Here is a 17,094-nt window from a genome sequence, read left to right as displayed (position 1 = left end):
CATAAAACGATTTTCTTCTTACCTGAATGTGGCTTATTTTATTTTTGACTTGTGTTTTTTTCACTTTCCTGTGTGGTTTCTTGTATTGTTTACAGCCTTGAGCAGAATCTAGTATTTAAGTTACCTATTACATAATGTGAAGTAAAGAATCCATTTAGCCGACACAATATCTTAATTTAATACAGTAATTTCAAAAGCATTTAAAGTATCCATTGGTGCCGCATTATTCAGCAGTATTCAAAAAACGCTATTGCTATTTATATATTGTTAATTCATTGTTGTTCTGTTATTTGTTGGTCGAGCTGAAAGAGTTTGCTGTACTTGTGTAGTTGATCCACATGTTGTCAGTTTCATCCCCACACATGCGAGACAAACTCTTTTGCATCTGTCTCAATTAGCTTACACTCAAACTTGCTGTTTTGTGTGCGTTCATATACTGACAAGTATGGCAACAAGCTGTGTACTATTGGTTTCTGCATGGTGCACTCAAAACGATACAAAAGTTGAGTGTAAAGTGATGGAAGGGGGATGGAGCACCAATGTGTTTTTAAATTAGTGAGAATGATGGAAGGAGGAGACGTCATGTTATTTCCATTTTGCATGAAACAAGGGACACACACAGAAAGTTAAATGCTCATTCTTAAAGGGATAGTTCACCGAAAAATACGCAGCATTGCAGCCAAATCCAATACAATTGAAGTAACTGGGGACACATTCTTCAAATGTGAAATGACAACAGAAAAAGTCTCCAAACTGCTCTTGTGCTGTCATCCAAGTGTCCGTAAGCCCCGACATTCAAATTCGACTAGAAACAGCTTCATTTACACCACGTTATTAGCCGGAGAGGGCTGTTGTAATTCACACATGATTAGCATACTGATTGCTTCACACAGCTGATGGATCATTTGGAGTGTGTGTGGTCCTCTTTACCTCAAAATACACTGACCCCGACGTGATTTGAACACGCAACCTTCTGATCTGGAGTCAGACGCGCTACCGTTGCGCCACGAGGTCTCACACTTGAGCTGGTTCTCTGACCTACATCACATCATCATCATGGCAGAGCAGAACTATTCCAACCGTTTGGCTTCCCATCTTTCCCTTTGATTAAAGAAAAATGTAGTATTCCAGATTTGCTCAGTTCAGGCCCTGTACCGTGCAAACTATCATATCCTGTGAATGTCTGCCTGTGCAGCTGTAATTTAGCAGCACACACAGTTGTTATCGCAGCTTTTAGGAAAACACCTCGCCATTGTCTTGCTTTTGTGAAGTTACGTGCTTGGCACCGGAGAGATATAGTGAGGTAGATTACAGTTTAGATTATTTCTGCAACATTAGTCAAAACAGCCATCGGCCAAGATAATATCACAATTGAGATGAGTAAACTTTCAGATCAAACCATTTCATCAAGTCTGAGCACAATTTAAATTGTAGGGAAACAAAATTAATGATCTCAACTCAATGTCAAACTGTGGTTTCAACAAGTAAAACTCTTCTACCCAAAACAAAGTAAAAGACGTGTTTACAGTGTCATGGAAGAATCAGTGCTACTGTCTGAACAGGATCGACTAACCACTCACCTTTAGGCCATGATGAGGTATTTCATAAACAAAATGTCACATTGACATTCACCTGCTGGAAACAGTAGCAACAGCAGAGACATTATTTTTTTTAATGATTTTTTTCCACTTCACTTTTCCATCAAAGGGAAAAATGAATAAAATTCAGACAGAGTGCAGCCCCGTCTCACAAGTCATCACATCAGACATCATCAGTACTGATAGTATACTTCACCACACATACAGTAAACAGGATGGTACTGTATAATAAGCTCTGTCACTGACACTGTTCTGTGCAAATGAAGATCTCATATCTACTGTGTGTCTACTGCAGTAACGAGGAAAGAAAACAGAGCAGCGGGGAGTTAATAACTACTGTTTTCCCTTTGCAAGTTTCTGTCATTAAGCACGTTTCAGTCCCACAGTTGGGAGCATCCAAACTGTTAAAATCTGGCCGTGGTTCAGCAGTTGGATTTATCATGCTGTGATTCATTTTCAGTCACAGAGCTGCGTGTTGCAGCCTGTTTGTCTCCGCTCCACAGATATTCACATCCATGATCTCACCTCTTTTTTAACTGCACAACAAATATGGGAGTGTGTATTTGTTGAGTTGAGGTTTGGTTTGTGTTGATCTTCTAATGTGAAGTTTAACTCTATGTCTACTTTTCTTTTCTGATGAGTGCTGATTGTTTTGGGTGCATATTTGCTCAGATCACAGTTACTTGTAAATTCAGCCCAGGTCATTTTACTTCATCACTCCATGATGTCCTAACACTGTTTAGAGCTTTACGTCTTTTACTTGTAATGTAATATTAGCGTATGTTGGAGTGTTAGTCTATAGCCTTTCAGGTGGCTGTTGATATTTTGTATTTAGTATATTCAGTTGTCACAAGCTTTTTGGTACACTGCTGCCACCAACTGGACTGAAGTGGGAAGTGGTAGATTAGTGTAGGAACAGCTCATTTGGGGTTTTATCTGGAAAGACAATATCTGAACATTATTTAAGCGACATTATTTAAATCTAGACAAATCTAGAAAGTGCATTTCTTTCTTACAAACTCAGGATGTATCTCTTCTCTCTTCTGCTGATGAGCTTGTTGTGCAATGGTCGTGTTTTTTACTCATCATCAGAGGGTTGATTTACCAAATCACCTTAGTTATTTAAGATGCTTTTCATTTGACTGTAGCATTATTGATGGTTCCACGTTGGCCTGGTTTGACCAAAACTATACAGATGAATACTGGACAAACTAGTGATGAATCCATCTCTCTGTCTATATATCACTGCTGCTGTTAAATTATTTTTTATTATTATTTCACAGGGACAAACTGTAGAGTTTGCATTTAATCATTTTGGCTGACAAGTATGCATATTCTGACCACCTATTTATTTTTATGTTGACAGCACATTATGCTTTTGCATTTTGAGATTAGTTCCTATTAAACACTATTGAAGTTTATTTAAGTATTTTGGTACACCTGGCATGGGGCCAGACATAGTATTGAAAGAGGGATTTCATTCTGGCATGTTAATTGGAATTTAACATTTTGTTTTGTCGTGTATCCCCCATGTGTCCACATGAGGAGAGGACAAGGCACCAGAGTAAAAAACATCACACTGGCTATTTGATGAATTCAATTAAAAAATAGATGAAATATTCCTGCTAATACTGTATTAAAAAAAGTTCCAAAATTGCTTTATTAAAGTTACTGACTAACTATTCTATGAAACAGCCGCTTCATATGAGCCCACTGTGGTTCATGATTTATTTTTATGAGTAAAAACATGTAAAAAAAGATCTTTCCCTCTGTTTTTTTTCACAACTGGCTCTCTGTGCGAAGCTGATGCATGGTGTGCAGATACATAATAGTTATTGCAACTCCCCGCCTCTACAATTAGCCTTTTAAGTCTTTAGCAGGGCTGAATGAGCCCCGTGGCAAGAGAAGTAACGTCATACAAATGCTTCAGTTAATCTAGTGACGAGGAAGACGATGGAAACATAGAGCAGAAAGCCTGAGGTTAGTCTTTAGAAAATTAATTCAGTGTGAAAAAAACTTATAGCTGTGTAATGACTGAGAATGGCTGTGATACGGACGCTTCATCCATATAACCAGATGGCAATAAGGCAATTAAAATGACTCCTGGTTAGATAATGGCCCGAGCTAAGGAAACCACAATATGCTTTGGAATGAGACTATAATGCAATGAAATGGGCATGATATGGGCAATTAGATCTAATAAGATTAAACTTTAATGGTCATTGCAGTTTGGGCTTTTGATGGATTGGACTTATTTGTCTGATCTTAGTGCGACGTAGCAGTTGATCTCACTGGAGAAGAGAACAGGCGGAAGGTTTTTTCTGGAGTCTGTGCGTCTGTTGGAAATTCAGTGTAAACGTTGCGCTCTCCTCCCATGATGTTCAGTCACACTACTCATGCTTAAAATGTTTATTTCAGCAGCAGTAGTTTTTTGAGTTGAATACGTTGATAAAATGGCGCATGTCAAGGTGCATTATCATTCTGGTGATGACTAGTGCTTTGTTTCCTCCTCACTTCCAAAAGTATTAACCCTGTACACTTGCTTGAGCCTCATCCAGCTTCTCGGCTTGCTTAGTGTGCAAGTTGGTGTCTGGATATTTTGTCCGAAGGGACCTTGATAACAAATAAGTGAGGCTGATTAGCTGGGTCCCCAGAGTGCGTGTAGTCTGGATCTCCCTCATTAACAGAGGTGAGCTAAAGCAAATCCGTCCCCTGGGTTTAATGATTGAGGGGATGAAGGGTGAATTCTCACGGGTGATCGACAGAGAAATCCCATTCTACCAGAACCTGAATCACCTGAATCAGCTCTTCAGTATTGTGTGTTTTCACAGCAGGTGCATGCTGCATGGACATGAAGCCTGATGGATGCTGCAGTGACACTTGTCCACCACAGTGAGGCACTCAAGCCCAAGTTATAGCAACCTGCAGTAGCACCTGTATTGTATCTGCTGCATAGAAAATGTATTTTTGTTAGAAATTATTATTTAACCTCTGAATTACAGACACATGTCATTTATGTGGGGGAAAATACCAAATGTAGAAGGTGAACTGAACCGACTGCCTCTTACATGTGCTAATATGGTCTGTGTATAATGAGTAGTACATCCATAGCTCCTGTGGTTGAGCTCCTTGAACAATTGGCATTTTCTTGGCCCCTGAAGTTGGCATTGCCATGGCAACGGCGGTCGGGTGCCAACTGGGCACCTGTGTTGGGTCGAGATCAAGCCGTGAGTGAAATTAGCCAAGGCTAAATCAGGGTACCAGCAGCTGCCCCCTGGTACCAGAACACTGCCGGGGGAAATCAAAGACTAATTACTGTGTTTGTCTGTGTGTGTGTGTGTGCGCATGTGTTTGCGTATATGTATATTTGTGTGAATGCAGCTTCTTTTGGCACAGATTGAAGACTATTGTGTCTGGTTGTCTGTCTCTCACCATCATCACTCCGACAGTGTTATGCGCTCACCGTACACATCGTGGATTTATTCGGTATTTCAGAATCAGAATCAGAATCAGAATTCTTTTTATTGCCAAGTATATTTACATATACAGGAAATTGCCTTGGTGTGGTTGGTGCCTTTGGACATAACAACAAATCGGACATAAAACAACAATATATACAGAAAAAACAATAGGCACGTGCGGTGCTAAGGTGCAGTGATTGGTTCCGGATAGTGCCAACAATATATAAGTTATAATCTACATCTCTACAACCCGCTGGCATGAGTTATCTGCCTTGTGAAGTACTTCCTGAATATTTTAATGGATCCATAGAGCCTTTTTTTGCAGTACAGTATGATAAAGTCTGAGTAAGTAAAAACCATCAAAACGTTCTTACATCTTTGGATTCTGCTAATGCAGGCGTTCTCAGACTTTGTCTGGCATGTCCCTGTTCACACTGCCCAACCTACCAGTTTGTATCAATCACTAAACATGATAGGGGAACTAATAAAAAGGTGCATGTTGAATATCTGTGAAATAATAGTCAGCACGATAGAACCAGCAAATTCTTGCTTTATTTTCTCCTACATAAATATAATTCATTAATTTCTGTATTAAAGTTAGCAATTTGCATTGGTTAATTGGAGCAAGAACACATTATTAAATAAAGTGATTTTTGTGAAGCAAGTTACTTTTATTAATAAACTCCCATTGAACTACAATCATCATAACCTGTCTGCTAAGCAGAGACTGTTAATGAGGATGGACAACTCCAGTTCCTCCCAATGTACAAAAATGAAGCCAATATATCCTGGATATGGGTGCCGCCCTGTTGCCCTGATGTCGTTTGATGCCAGAGTCTGCACAGTAGTGATCGTGGAGTGGAGCTGTTATATTGAGGTCACACTGAGACATCAACCAACTAAATGCAAACCAGTCATAAGAGTCAATCACCTGCTTTTTATATCATTAAATAAGTAATCAAAATCAATTTATCAGTAACTTGAACACTTGAAAATACATAATTGTGATAAGAATATAAAATGACAGTGGTTTCGTTTAGACTTTTTACTTTAGTCCATGTCCCATCATAATTTGGCTAGCCACCAGGGGGCGGTCTAGATGTTTTGGCTTAACTCTTGGTAGCTGTCATGTCATCTACTTTACATACAGTCTTCTGGTCACAGCAGGGTATAGTTTACCCATGCAGGGATAGGGGAAGAACGTGCACGCAAGCACGCATGTCTGAACCCAGCATGGAGAATATTAAAGAGCTCCCTGATAAATGAGACATCACACTCATATGTTCACACCGGCGCGTACACACGAACGCAGAGCCAGAGTCACACATGCCTACACAAAGAGTATATCCTGACAGATGAACACCCTGCTGTAGTCAGCTGTAATTAGCCTGTAAGGACCAGAGTCGGCTCTGCAGACTAAGTGCTGTAACAGAATTTATCCTCACTTCCGATGCTGTGCCTCGAGGTTTGCAGGCGGCAACAAGCACTTTTTCATTTCATTTTCCTATGGGGCTTTAGATTTATTGTCTGTTGCTGCTTGTTTATTAGGCTCCTAGTTTTTGAACTTCACTTACCTGGGGTAGATTTGTTCAGCACTGTTGTTCTTTTTTCAGCAAATCCCTCCTTCCCACTTATGTAGTTATAATCCCTCACTGTGGGGAGCTGGTCAGTGTAACTGCTCTAGAGAACCACAGATCTTTATTGTTTGTAATTCCATAGTGTGTTGGTCAGTGCACTCTTGTGTTTTACATGAAAGACTTACTGTTACTCTAAGTAACTTTTTGAAGTGCACCCTTAACCCAATAGAAATACAACATGTTTACTTCCAGGTTTTATTTCTCCATGCACTCTAAACACAAGCTACATATATTGTGTTAGCAAAGTATGTAACATTATTGTTATGTCTTTCTTTTGGCTGCAAACACATTTTAATAATTTGATAGCTTTCTGCCAGGAAGTCTTTAGGATGTCAAGTGGGCAGGTTGTGGTCCATGAATGGGTTAAACACAGGATTGCCACCTGGGAGACCAATGTTCAAATTCAGCTCTATTTTTTTCACTACACTTGTTATTTTCTGGATTTTCTTTAGTTTTATTTTATATCTAAGAGGAAGGCTGTTATGTGTTTTGTATTCTTGTGTTTATTGCCCCTCTTTGTAACACTTTTGCTGTTGTGCTATAAAAATGCAAATACAAAGTTATTTTAAATAATGTACAATAAAACCATGACAAAACGTTTTTTTACACATACCTCTCAGGGCTCCTGTAGGTTAGAGTGCTGTGTGTATAGACAGTCTGAGGGTGATAGTCTGGAACAAAGGTCACCAGACAGCCCTGAACATTGAGCATGACCACCTGCTGAAGCTACTGATGTAGACCTCCTGAGCCACACGTATAGATGACACTGAACCATAATTGTCGACAAAACCACAGCTTCGGCTCTATAGCATATGCATTGTGACATATGCATCCCTGTGCCTGGGGTAAGAACGATGTAACTTCACATTGCAAAGCAGCAGGCGACTCTTCCATCTTCTGCTGCGGTTTCCTTTAAAACGGGTGAAATCAGGTCATGTCACCAAGTGTTTCTTTCAGCTCCAAGGCAACCCAGCTAGTCACGTAGGTGTCTTTGATTTCTCCTCCATGACAGCTCCCCTACAGGAAGAGATTTCTGCCGACGCGCCAAATTGCTACTGACATGGCGACGACTCGCCGGAACACTGTCTGGAAATGCCAGAGTGTTTAACCAGAGCTGTGGATAGACAGTGCCAAAATGAGAAAAAGTGGAAGGACCCCACACAGAAAGAAAGAAAGTTTAGATATTAACATGTAAAAACAATCATACACACGCTATAGTGGAGATGTACACTATCATCCTCATATTGTGCATGTGTGTGTCATGCAAGAGGATGTTTGTCCTGGTTGACAGCTGTCAGGACTGCTTTGGTTCCAGTGTCTGGATACTTTGCCAAACGAGCCTATTATCTGCAGCGGTGGGGTCCTGAGGAGGGGCCTGGTGTCGCCCCTCGGGGGTGGATTTGGGTCAGCCGCCACAAGACAGGCCTTAAACTGACGTGACAGATACAGGCCCCCTGCTGAGATCCCGCCGCCCTTCCAAAGACCCCCAGAGGGATGTACCTATGAGCACTAAGATAACAAAGGACAGGAGGCATCAGACTGAGAGACACGGGATGAGATGTCGCCCTGGTTTCCAATTGGAAACTGAATGAGTTTCCTTATGTGTCTTTATCATTATGTGTCATAATGTGGCTGCAGTTAGATTCCAGAGGAAGGAATCTCCTCATGAGGGTCTTCCCCACCTCGCCTCATGGGGGCAACAGTGCATTCTCCATGTGGCTCCAAACTACGACCGTCTGCTTGGAAATTTCTTCTAAGAAAATCAAAGAAGTGCAGCCTTAAACAGAAAACTTCAATCTACCATCAATTGCTTATTCTTTTGAATATAGACCAATTTCTCTCTCACCCTACTGCCTCTCAGCTCCTTGTTAAACCAAGCGAGTGGCTCTTCTGCATGACAAGTATCCCGGTGTAGCTTTTGTCTCTAGAGTCTCCAGACCATGAGTGGCTTTTTTGTACACTTGACTACTTCCCTCAAAACCATATACAATTACCCTCACAGATCCAAAGTCACTCCAAGGTTGTGTTTGAAAATTGGCTCTCAAATAGACTTTGAAAGGCGTTGCTCTGCTTTAAACTGGGTCAATTTATTACAGCGGATGTGATATATACGCCAGGCTATTTGGGTTATTGATATTGGTTTAAATATTGTAGTAATTAGCATAGCTGTGACCAACGCTAATAGAAGAAGGATTTGGTGAAAAAGACTTCTGCATATACATGAGCAGTCAACCTGAACCCACAAAAATACATCTATTATGTGTTTAAATGTAAAGGGAAGAAAACAAGTAAATGAAGAAAGATAAATCAAGCAAGTAAGAAGCAAAGAAAAGTGGAAAATAGCAACAGAAGAATGAGTAATGCAAGAGAGAATAATGAAAGACATCCGAGTAAGGAAGGAAGGAAGCATACTGTAGGAAGGAAAGGAGAAACTGAAAGTGGAGTGCAAGCGTTGCCACAAGCTAAGCTGAGTCTGGCGTTGGCGGCTGGCGTCGTACCAAGCTGAAGTTGACTCTGGCCCAAGGAGGTAGGAAGGCGGTGCCAGGGCCTGCGAAGCTAAGCCTGGTTTGGAGAGCTTCAGACAGGCATATTGTAGCAGTCAGAGAGCTGAATCCCCTCTAACACCGCGGTGCTGTGCCCTCACTGCCTCACTTCTCATGAGAAAGCGCTAAAGACCTCTTCAGATCTGCTAGAACACTGGAGGCTTACACACATGCTGAAGCACTGCATGCTTTCTCCTTGCACAGCTGGTCCATGTGCTGGTCCATGTGATGTACACGCAGTCGAAGTGCTGCAAACTTCTTTATATCAAATGCAAAAATTGTCAGTTCAAACAGCAGTTACATTTTTCGTGGCATTATTCAAGATCTTCACACAGAACGTATCATTTTCCCATAGAATTGTATTCCTGGCAGGATGGAAAGTTTGGAAAATGTCAGAAACAGTATTTCTTCTATGGTGACTAATACAGCTCCTACGGCGATGGCTTCAAATACTAATACTAGTCTCACCACTGCTTTTATTGCTCCTAGACCACGGTTTCTTCAATTACAGGAAAGCTGACATGAGTGTATTTACCACTTGGTCAACAGAAAACTAAACGGCAAACAGCTACTCAAATGTAAGGATTTGCTGTTTTGTTTGTCACATACATAAAGATAGAGGATATGTCAGCCCCCTAAAAGAAAAGCCAAAGTGTCTTGATTGCCACCTGGTGGCTGGCTGCAGTATAGGTCATTAACCCTGCCTCCTACATGTTAATGGATGGGGCATGGGCCAAACTAAAAAGCAAATACATTTTCCTTGAAGATGGTTTCTGCCATTTTAGGTAGTTCTTATAACACTGATTATTGTTTTTGTTTCTGGTAATGCTGTCAATAACAGGGTGAAACATCATAGTTGAAAACTGAGACTGACTTCTGATTGGTTAGGGATCCATTGATTTCCCATTGATGGCTCCATCCCCCAATCTTTACTGTGCAGAGTCCAAATGCACAAGATGGTGGTGTTCGTATCCTGGGTACTTTAGCTCCATCTCTGGGTAGTGGGAGGAAGCAGAGACGTGTCGCCCATCTTTATACTTGAAGCAGTATATTCAAACATGATTATATATTACATTAATATTTTTACCCCACCCTGGGCTTTCTACAATTTAATAGGACAAACAATGAAGCAATTAATCAAGAAAAATTAGTTGCAGCCCTTGAATACAACTGCTTTAATTCATAATTGTGCTAATGATGCACATAATATTTATTAATTTGATGCAATGTAACTTAATTTAAACAATATTATAAATAATTCAGATTTTGAAGTTTATCGAGGACAAACAGCAAATTAGTCGTCTCTGACATTAATATGGAAAAACCTTCTGTCTCTGTCTCTGTTTTTGTGTCCTACTGTGTCCCCGTGCTAGACGTCAAGAATACTAAGAGTTCTATGTATTCATGGTGGAGGGTATCTGAAGGTTAGTGGGCCAATTTGAGAGAGTGTGTCTCAGTGTGTGTCTTTGTGTGCAGCCATGGTTGTATCCAGAAGGGATTTTCTAGGCGGAATTTTCATCAGAATCCACCACCACAACGTCCTCCTTCAGTGTTAAAAAAAAAAAGCTCATTCATCACATACAGTGTGTGTGTGGGTGTGTGGGTGTGTGCGTATAGTATGTGTGTGTGGTACTGCATGGGGAATCTTGAGAGAGTCCCTGCATGAATGCCTTATGTCTCTTCAACAACAGATGTACCACAGCCTAGGGTTGTAGCTCGTTATGTGAGTATGTGTGTGTGCGGGCATGTGCGCGTGGGTTTGGGAAGACGGCATGCTATTCCTATTCAGAAGTCAGTGGGGAATTTTCCTATAAGGCAGAAATAATAGGCACCCATTTATCTCTGAAGACGTTCATCCATCAGACACACACACACACACACACACGCACACGCGCACACACACACACACGATGGTTTGTGATATTATTGCTCTCCTGTGCCAGAAGCTCTGTCCTGTATACACGCATTAGTGTGACTGTCTGTCTTTACACAGAGGAAGACAAATCACGTGCGATGTGCCGTATTGTCCCCTGTCAGTAACTCTCTATTTTATTGTTTAGGGCCAATAACTGCAAAAGCCCTGATTCACTCAGCGAAAGTGTGTGTGTGTGGCCTCACCTGCTGTTGACGCTCCCAAAGGACACACAAACAACACTCTCCATGGCCATTAGATAAAAGTCTCTGCTTTGTTTTATGCGCATACAGTCAGTGCATGTCTTGTGTGGCCTATTTTTCTCCTGGAAGCATCTAAACTCACCGCTTTCTGCTCTGAATGTTTTGTTATGACAACTGGAATTTCCGTCCTCGCCTCTTTATCGTCTTCATTAAGCTGTTCACTCTCTGCTCCTCCACTGCTTTGTCTTCATAAGCTCTTAAACAGTCCATGAGATGAGACAGAAGGCAAGAGACAGACCTTGCTTTTCCTCTCTAATCCCATATTGATCACAAGGCAGTGAATGAACTGCACACAGACGAGCTGACTCTATTGATCACAGCAACACCCACACCCACACACACACACACACACACACACACACACACACACACACACACGCAAACAGTCATTTACTTTTTACCAGAAGGCTTCTTAAAGAAAACTCTTCATCCCGACTATAGACTTTTTACTGTGCAGAAAGTGACAGTTACATTATGTGTAAAGTGGGGAAGATGGGAAGAGACGCTGCTAAAGTAAAAGTGAGTGAGTTCAGGCTCCACATTAGGGAAATTAATCTTCTGCAGCTCAAACAGAAACAGAAAATTGGATGTGGTTTTCTGTTCCCAACCACTAAACATTTAACCAAATCCACATGTAGACATCGTCAAAGGTTTTTTTAAACTAATTGCAACTCTGAGATTTATGTTTTAAAACATGTCCGTTGTTATTTCAGCTTCGACGCACTGACCATTACCATCCCCCCGATGTTGAATACAGGGAGATGTAGTGATCAGAGTGTATCTTGTCTTGTTTCGGTGCAGAACTCAAGAAAACCTTTCGGATTTAAAAAAATCAAACTTCACAGAAATGTTAATCAGGTATTCAAGTTGTCTCTTTTGATATTTTGGGGTTTCTTTACATAACATTTTATTTCTGTATTTCCATGGCAACGTTTCACTAATGAGCAACAGAAAATTATATAATATGCATTTCCTGTGTACTTTAATGATCCGTGAGTCTTTTTTTAAACAATCAGCTGAAGAACATTCTGAATTGAGGTCACTGTAGCCGTTTTCAGACATGACCTGCGGATAAAGTCCGGAGAATATACACGCTGTTTGCTTTTCACACAAGCACAACGCAGCGGGAGGTTCTCTGCACAGACGTGTTCACAAAAGCAACAAATCCACATTATTCAGGTGAGAGGTGGAGCAGCAGAGGCAGGAAGTGATTTATTAATTCTGCTGCGGAGATCACGTGATATTCTTTACAACACCCAGACACTGGTGTCGGTTTTTATCGTCACAAACTCTCTAGACATCTTCGTCTGTGTCTTCTATGTATATGTGTATGTATGTGTGCTTTCACCCTGAGATATTTGTTTTCTTTTTGTCTTTTTCTTTTTTGTGTCCCCCCACTCGCACGCTGTGAATCCAGCGGGGGATCCCCTGCTGGGTTCTCACATCAGATTCTCCCGACTTTCTTCAGACTTCATACAAGCGAGCCAGGCGGAGAATGTCCGCAGATAAACATGAGGCTCTCATTCAAACATTTGCGTTCACACATTCACCTCCACCGGAGAAAATGTCGAGAATCTCTGGAGTTCACTGTAATTCTGAAAGCAGCTTACAAAGGCAAGACCAGCTTCAAAGGTGCTATCTGACCTCTGACCTCCTTATGTTGGGAAGATAAGGAACAGAGAATCAATTAATACATTATATAATGTTTCACCAAGTATATGTAGTTAATTTAAGTAACTATTACACCACATAGACACGTTTTAAAACTAGAAGGGCACTCAGTAGTGCCAATACCTCCACCTTAGGCCCAACAGTCCCCTTAAATTCAATCAAGCTGCACATGTTGAGAAATACTCTCCCTGTGTTAAAGAAAGTGAAAAGAAATTCCTACATCTGCCCCCTGTAATCTTTCTTTCAAACAAACCAACCAACCAACTAACAGGGGTGACAACATTGTAAGTTCCTTTTCTTCTTTATCGCGAGGAGCTTGAAGCTTCAATAGCACAAACACCATGTATCATTGATAGCTATGAGAAATAGTTTTGGTTCATTATTTCTATTCATAAGTGAAATAATGGCGACTGCAGCTGCCAGCGATGGCAGCATGTTAATAATTCATGGCAGAAAATAACAACGACAGATGTGCCACATTCAAATATGGTTCTTTGAACAGCAACTGAGGAACACATCGTCATGACCAACAACCACAAGAAACCTTTCTGATTTTGGGGCACGCCTGTTTTCTTCTGTGGGAGCGTGCAGATGGGACACATGTTTTTCACAAACCATGGACTGGAAGTGGAGCGTGTGTGTGTGTGTGTGTGATCAAGTTGTTAAACAGTAGAGGAGTTAATGTGCAGCACGTGTTAGATATAGAGTGGAAGAGGGCAGTGTTCATAGTTTAATGTTGTGCGTGTTTGAGATACTGACAATTTTATGTTAGAAAACATAAATTTAAGCGTAGAAACACACACACACACACACACACACACACACACACACACACACACACACACACACACACACACACACACACACACGCTGAGACCTGAATCCAGGTTGCTCCATCAACAACACATGCTGATATATTATTCAACATGTTGCCTACACGCTTATTATGTGGAAGAGGAGGGTGGAATAAAGAGGACAGAGAGAGAGACTGCGAGGAAAAGAAAAATGAAAAAACACACTGACAATGCTTTTGCACATCTGTCAAGTTAAAAGATCTTCGCTCAGTCTTTGTTCTGAGCTTCTTCACCCTTTTCCCTTTACCCGTCTCATCTCTATTTAAGATGAATAAGTTATTGTTTAATATTTAATCTGATATAGATATAAAAGCGTGTTTATATCGAGACACTGCTTCCACACGCAAACACAATCCTCACCCTGAGCCAAGCATATAACTCCCTGATGTGTCTGGTGTTAGTCTGCGTGTGTGTGTGTGTGTGTGTGTGTGTGTGTGTGTGTGTGTGTGTGTGTGTGTGTGTGTGCACTCGTCCAATTACCAGTCCTATTAGCACAGGTGTGGCACCTGAGACCTGCATAGCAGCGCCAGGAGATTCCTCTCACCGCAGCACGTCTTAACACAACATTTGTAGAACCAGCCCCTGATTTAGTTTGACAAAGAAATAACTGTGACATTTGGTTCTGAAGCCCAAGTTAATATTTTGTCATGTGGGTGTGAAAATGAGTTTTGCTGCAGAGGGAGGAGAAATTCAGAGCAACATTTTAGCCACACATTACTTGGGAGGCAGAATAAATTGAATTAAAGTGAACTGTAAAGCATTTACCTCGGCAGTAGTGTTTCATATGAGGAGAGGGTCATAAAGCAAACACGGCTTTTCCTCCAAAAAGAGCACAGAGGTAGAATATTATAACACTCTGGAAGATAAATCAGTTTTTAAACAAGGCTCAGACAAAGCAGCGAGGGTTGTTGTTCCTCATGCAAATCAGTGCGTTGTGTTGCCTTTTTATTCACTCATCATTTTGTTGTTGCCACGGATGGTTTGTCACAGACGAAACATGAGGAGTTACCTTAATATCATGCAACAAACATAGTGTGTTTTAATTGCATATGAAAATAAATGACTTGTCCGAATGGTCATTTTTATGCTGAGCATATCCACTCGCTCCACAAGCCATCTGCACCACTTTTTGTTTTTCATTTCTTCATCGTCCTTCCCCCATCAGTCCAGTCCAGTCCACCAGCTGGGTCCTGCTTTCTAATTGTGCTGTTGATGACGGCCATGACGGTGGATTGTCCTCAGCTGCCTGGGGGGGGGGGGGGGGTGCCCTCTGTTGCCTTTTACATCTCTCCACAAGTGGGTCTAACATCATACAATTTTATTTGTGTCTCTGTTGCTTCAAAAGTTTTTCTAGTCAACCTTGTTTTTTCACCCGAGCACCAGAGTTTGCACTTTGTTAAGTTACAGAAAAGCTGTTGTGTGTGTGTGTGTGTGTGTGTGTGTGTGTGTGTTCAAGTGTCTGTTTTTTTCTGTGTACTCTGCATTTCTCTTGCTTTAGGTTAGGATGTGTCTAAGTGTCTGGGTGCACATGTTTGTGTGGATGCAGTTAGGTTTCTGTAGTACAATGTATGTGTGTGTGTGTGTGTGTGTGTGTGTGTGTGTGTGTATACTGCATGTGCGGTAGGGGACAAAAGCTGAGATGACATTTTGAAATACACCACCCATGACAGAAAATTTAAAACTCCCGTGAAACATGTGCTGTATAGAAAATAATATATACATATATTGAATCGATAGCATACTGTTATAGAATACAACCAAAACATGAACTAATAGAGTAAAGTGACATTGCATTATAAAATGTACTGTACGGTAGAAGCCACACAGTGTAATAAATTGTAGAACTGCAGCCTTTAGAAATGATTTGTTTTTCTTAGAAGCAGATAAAATGAGAAAGATGGCAAAATACAGATACTGATACTTACACACTGTGTCGCTAAATTCCTGTCAAGTCTTTGCAACTGTTTGTGTTTTACTGGAGCAACCACATTATAGATTATATCATTTTCTATGTGGTTGTGGATTCATCTCCAAAGTGTCGGTGGATCATTTCCCTTTTGAAAGTTTCCAGCTTTGCTTTACAACTGGTTAATTTACAAAACTTGTTCAGTGATAATGGTACAAGAGAAAACCAAGCAAACCACATCGTTAAGGGTCTGTGCAAATATGTGCTATTCATATGCCTTAGCACATGACATTTATTGATTTTCGAATTTTTCAGTTTTTAGTCAGCTGAATGATAAACCATTCACTTCAGCAGTGTAGTGTAAACACACACCGCTTTTATTTACAGCACGTTCAGTGTAAAACATGACATTTCAAAACAAAATAGAACAGAACAGACGTCAAAACGTTACCAGATACATCATATGGAATATCAATGTCATCTTAAACGCCTCCCTTTCTTACCACAAATGGTGCAAACTTGTCTGTGCTTTGGTTTACCCATTAAACACAGAGTACAAAAAACCACATACACTGAAGGGACACCAGGGAAATCTTGATCTATACCAAACATCTCCTCATCCCACACTGACTCACTCAATGACAGCATACATCAGAAGAAGTATAATCACCTCTCCAGGGTGTCAGAATGATCCACTGGTTGAAATGGGAGCTTCTGCTACAGTTATGTCTCTGACTTATGGCTTCCTCCAGGTTGCACTTCTCTGCAGATGCAGCAGGGGGCACTGTGGCACTGTTGGAGCCTATATAGTTAGACTAGTGAACAGTGTCAAATTCTTCTAAAGGCAGGAAACCACTGCGGAGTCACTCTCAGAATTAACTTTAAAATCCCTTCCACATTAACAGGGTTGATATTATGTAATGAGGTGTGTCCGTTTGACTGAGCACCTCTAAAGATCATGTGCAGATAACTAGTTTCTGTCACGGTTTCAGACGTTGAAGTGATTCCGAAATTGTAGAAGTGAGGTAAGAGGGGTTTTTACTCAAGAACATTTAAGTCAGTTTTTGGTTTCAGGGACAAAAACACGGTCCTACACTTCTCCACATATCAAGAATATCACATTTCCCTGGGGTTGAACCATGCATGTGTATTCAGAGACACGATGAAGACATGGGCTTTTCAGCAGCACCGGTCCACATCGTGAGAACTTCATGCTCTGTAGATGTTCAGAGATTCCTTTCAAAGCCAA

At 41.0% G+C, this 17,094-nt stretch overlaps 1 protein-coding gene and 1 non-coding gene across 6 annotated transcripts in view; one reads left to right on the top strand and one right to left on the bottom strand.

Moving 5' to 3' along the window:
• The window catches only part of LOC117754004 (partitioning defective 3 homolog), a 342,820-nt gene that overhangs the window by 40,725 nt on the left and 285,001 nt on the right, over window positions 1–17,094 (top strand). The window lies entirely within an intron of this gene.
• On the bottom strand, window positions 943–1,014 carry trnaw-cca. The gene has a single exon. It is a non-coding gene; the product is annotated as a tRNA-Trp (tRNA).

The sequence above is a fragment of the Hippoglossus hippoglossus genome, chromosome 20 (assembly GCF_009819705.1).
Source record: "Hippoglossus hippoglossus isolate fHipHip1 chromosome 20, fHipHip1.pri, whole genome shotgun sequence".
NCBI classification, from domain to species: domain Eukaryota; kingdom Metazoa; phylum Chordata; class Actinopteri; order Pleuronectiformes; family Pleuronectidae; genus Hippoglossus; species Hippoglossus hippoglossus.
This window is presented reverse-complemented; position numbering and strand designations above follow the sequence as displayed.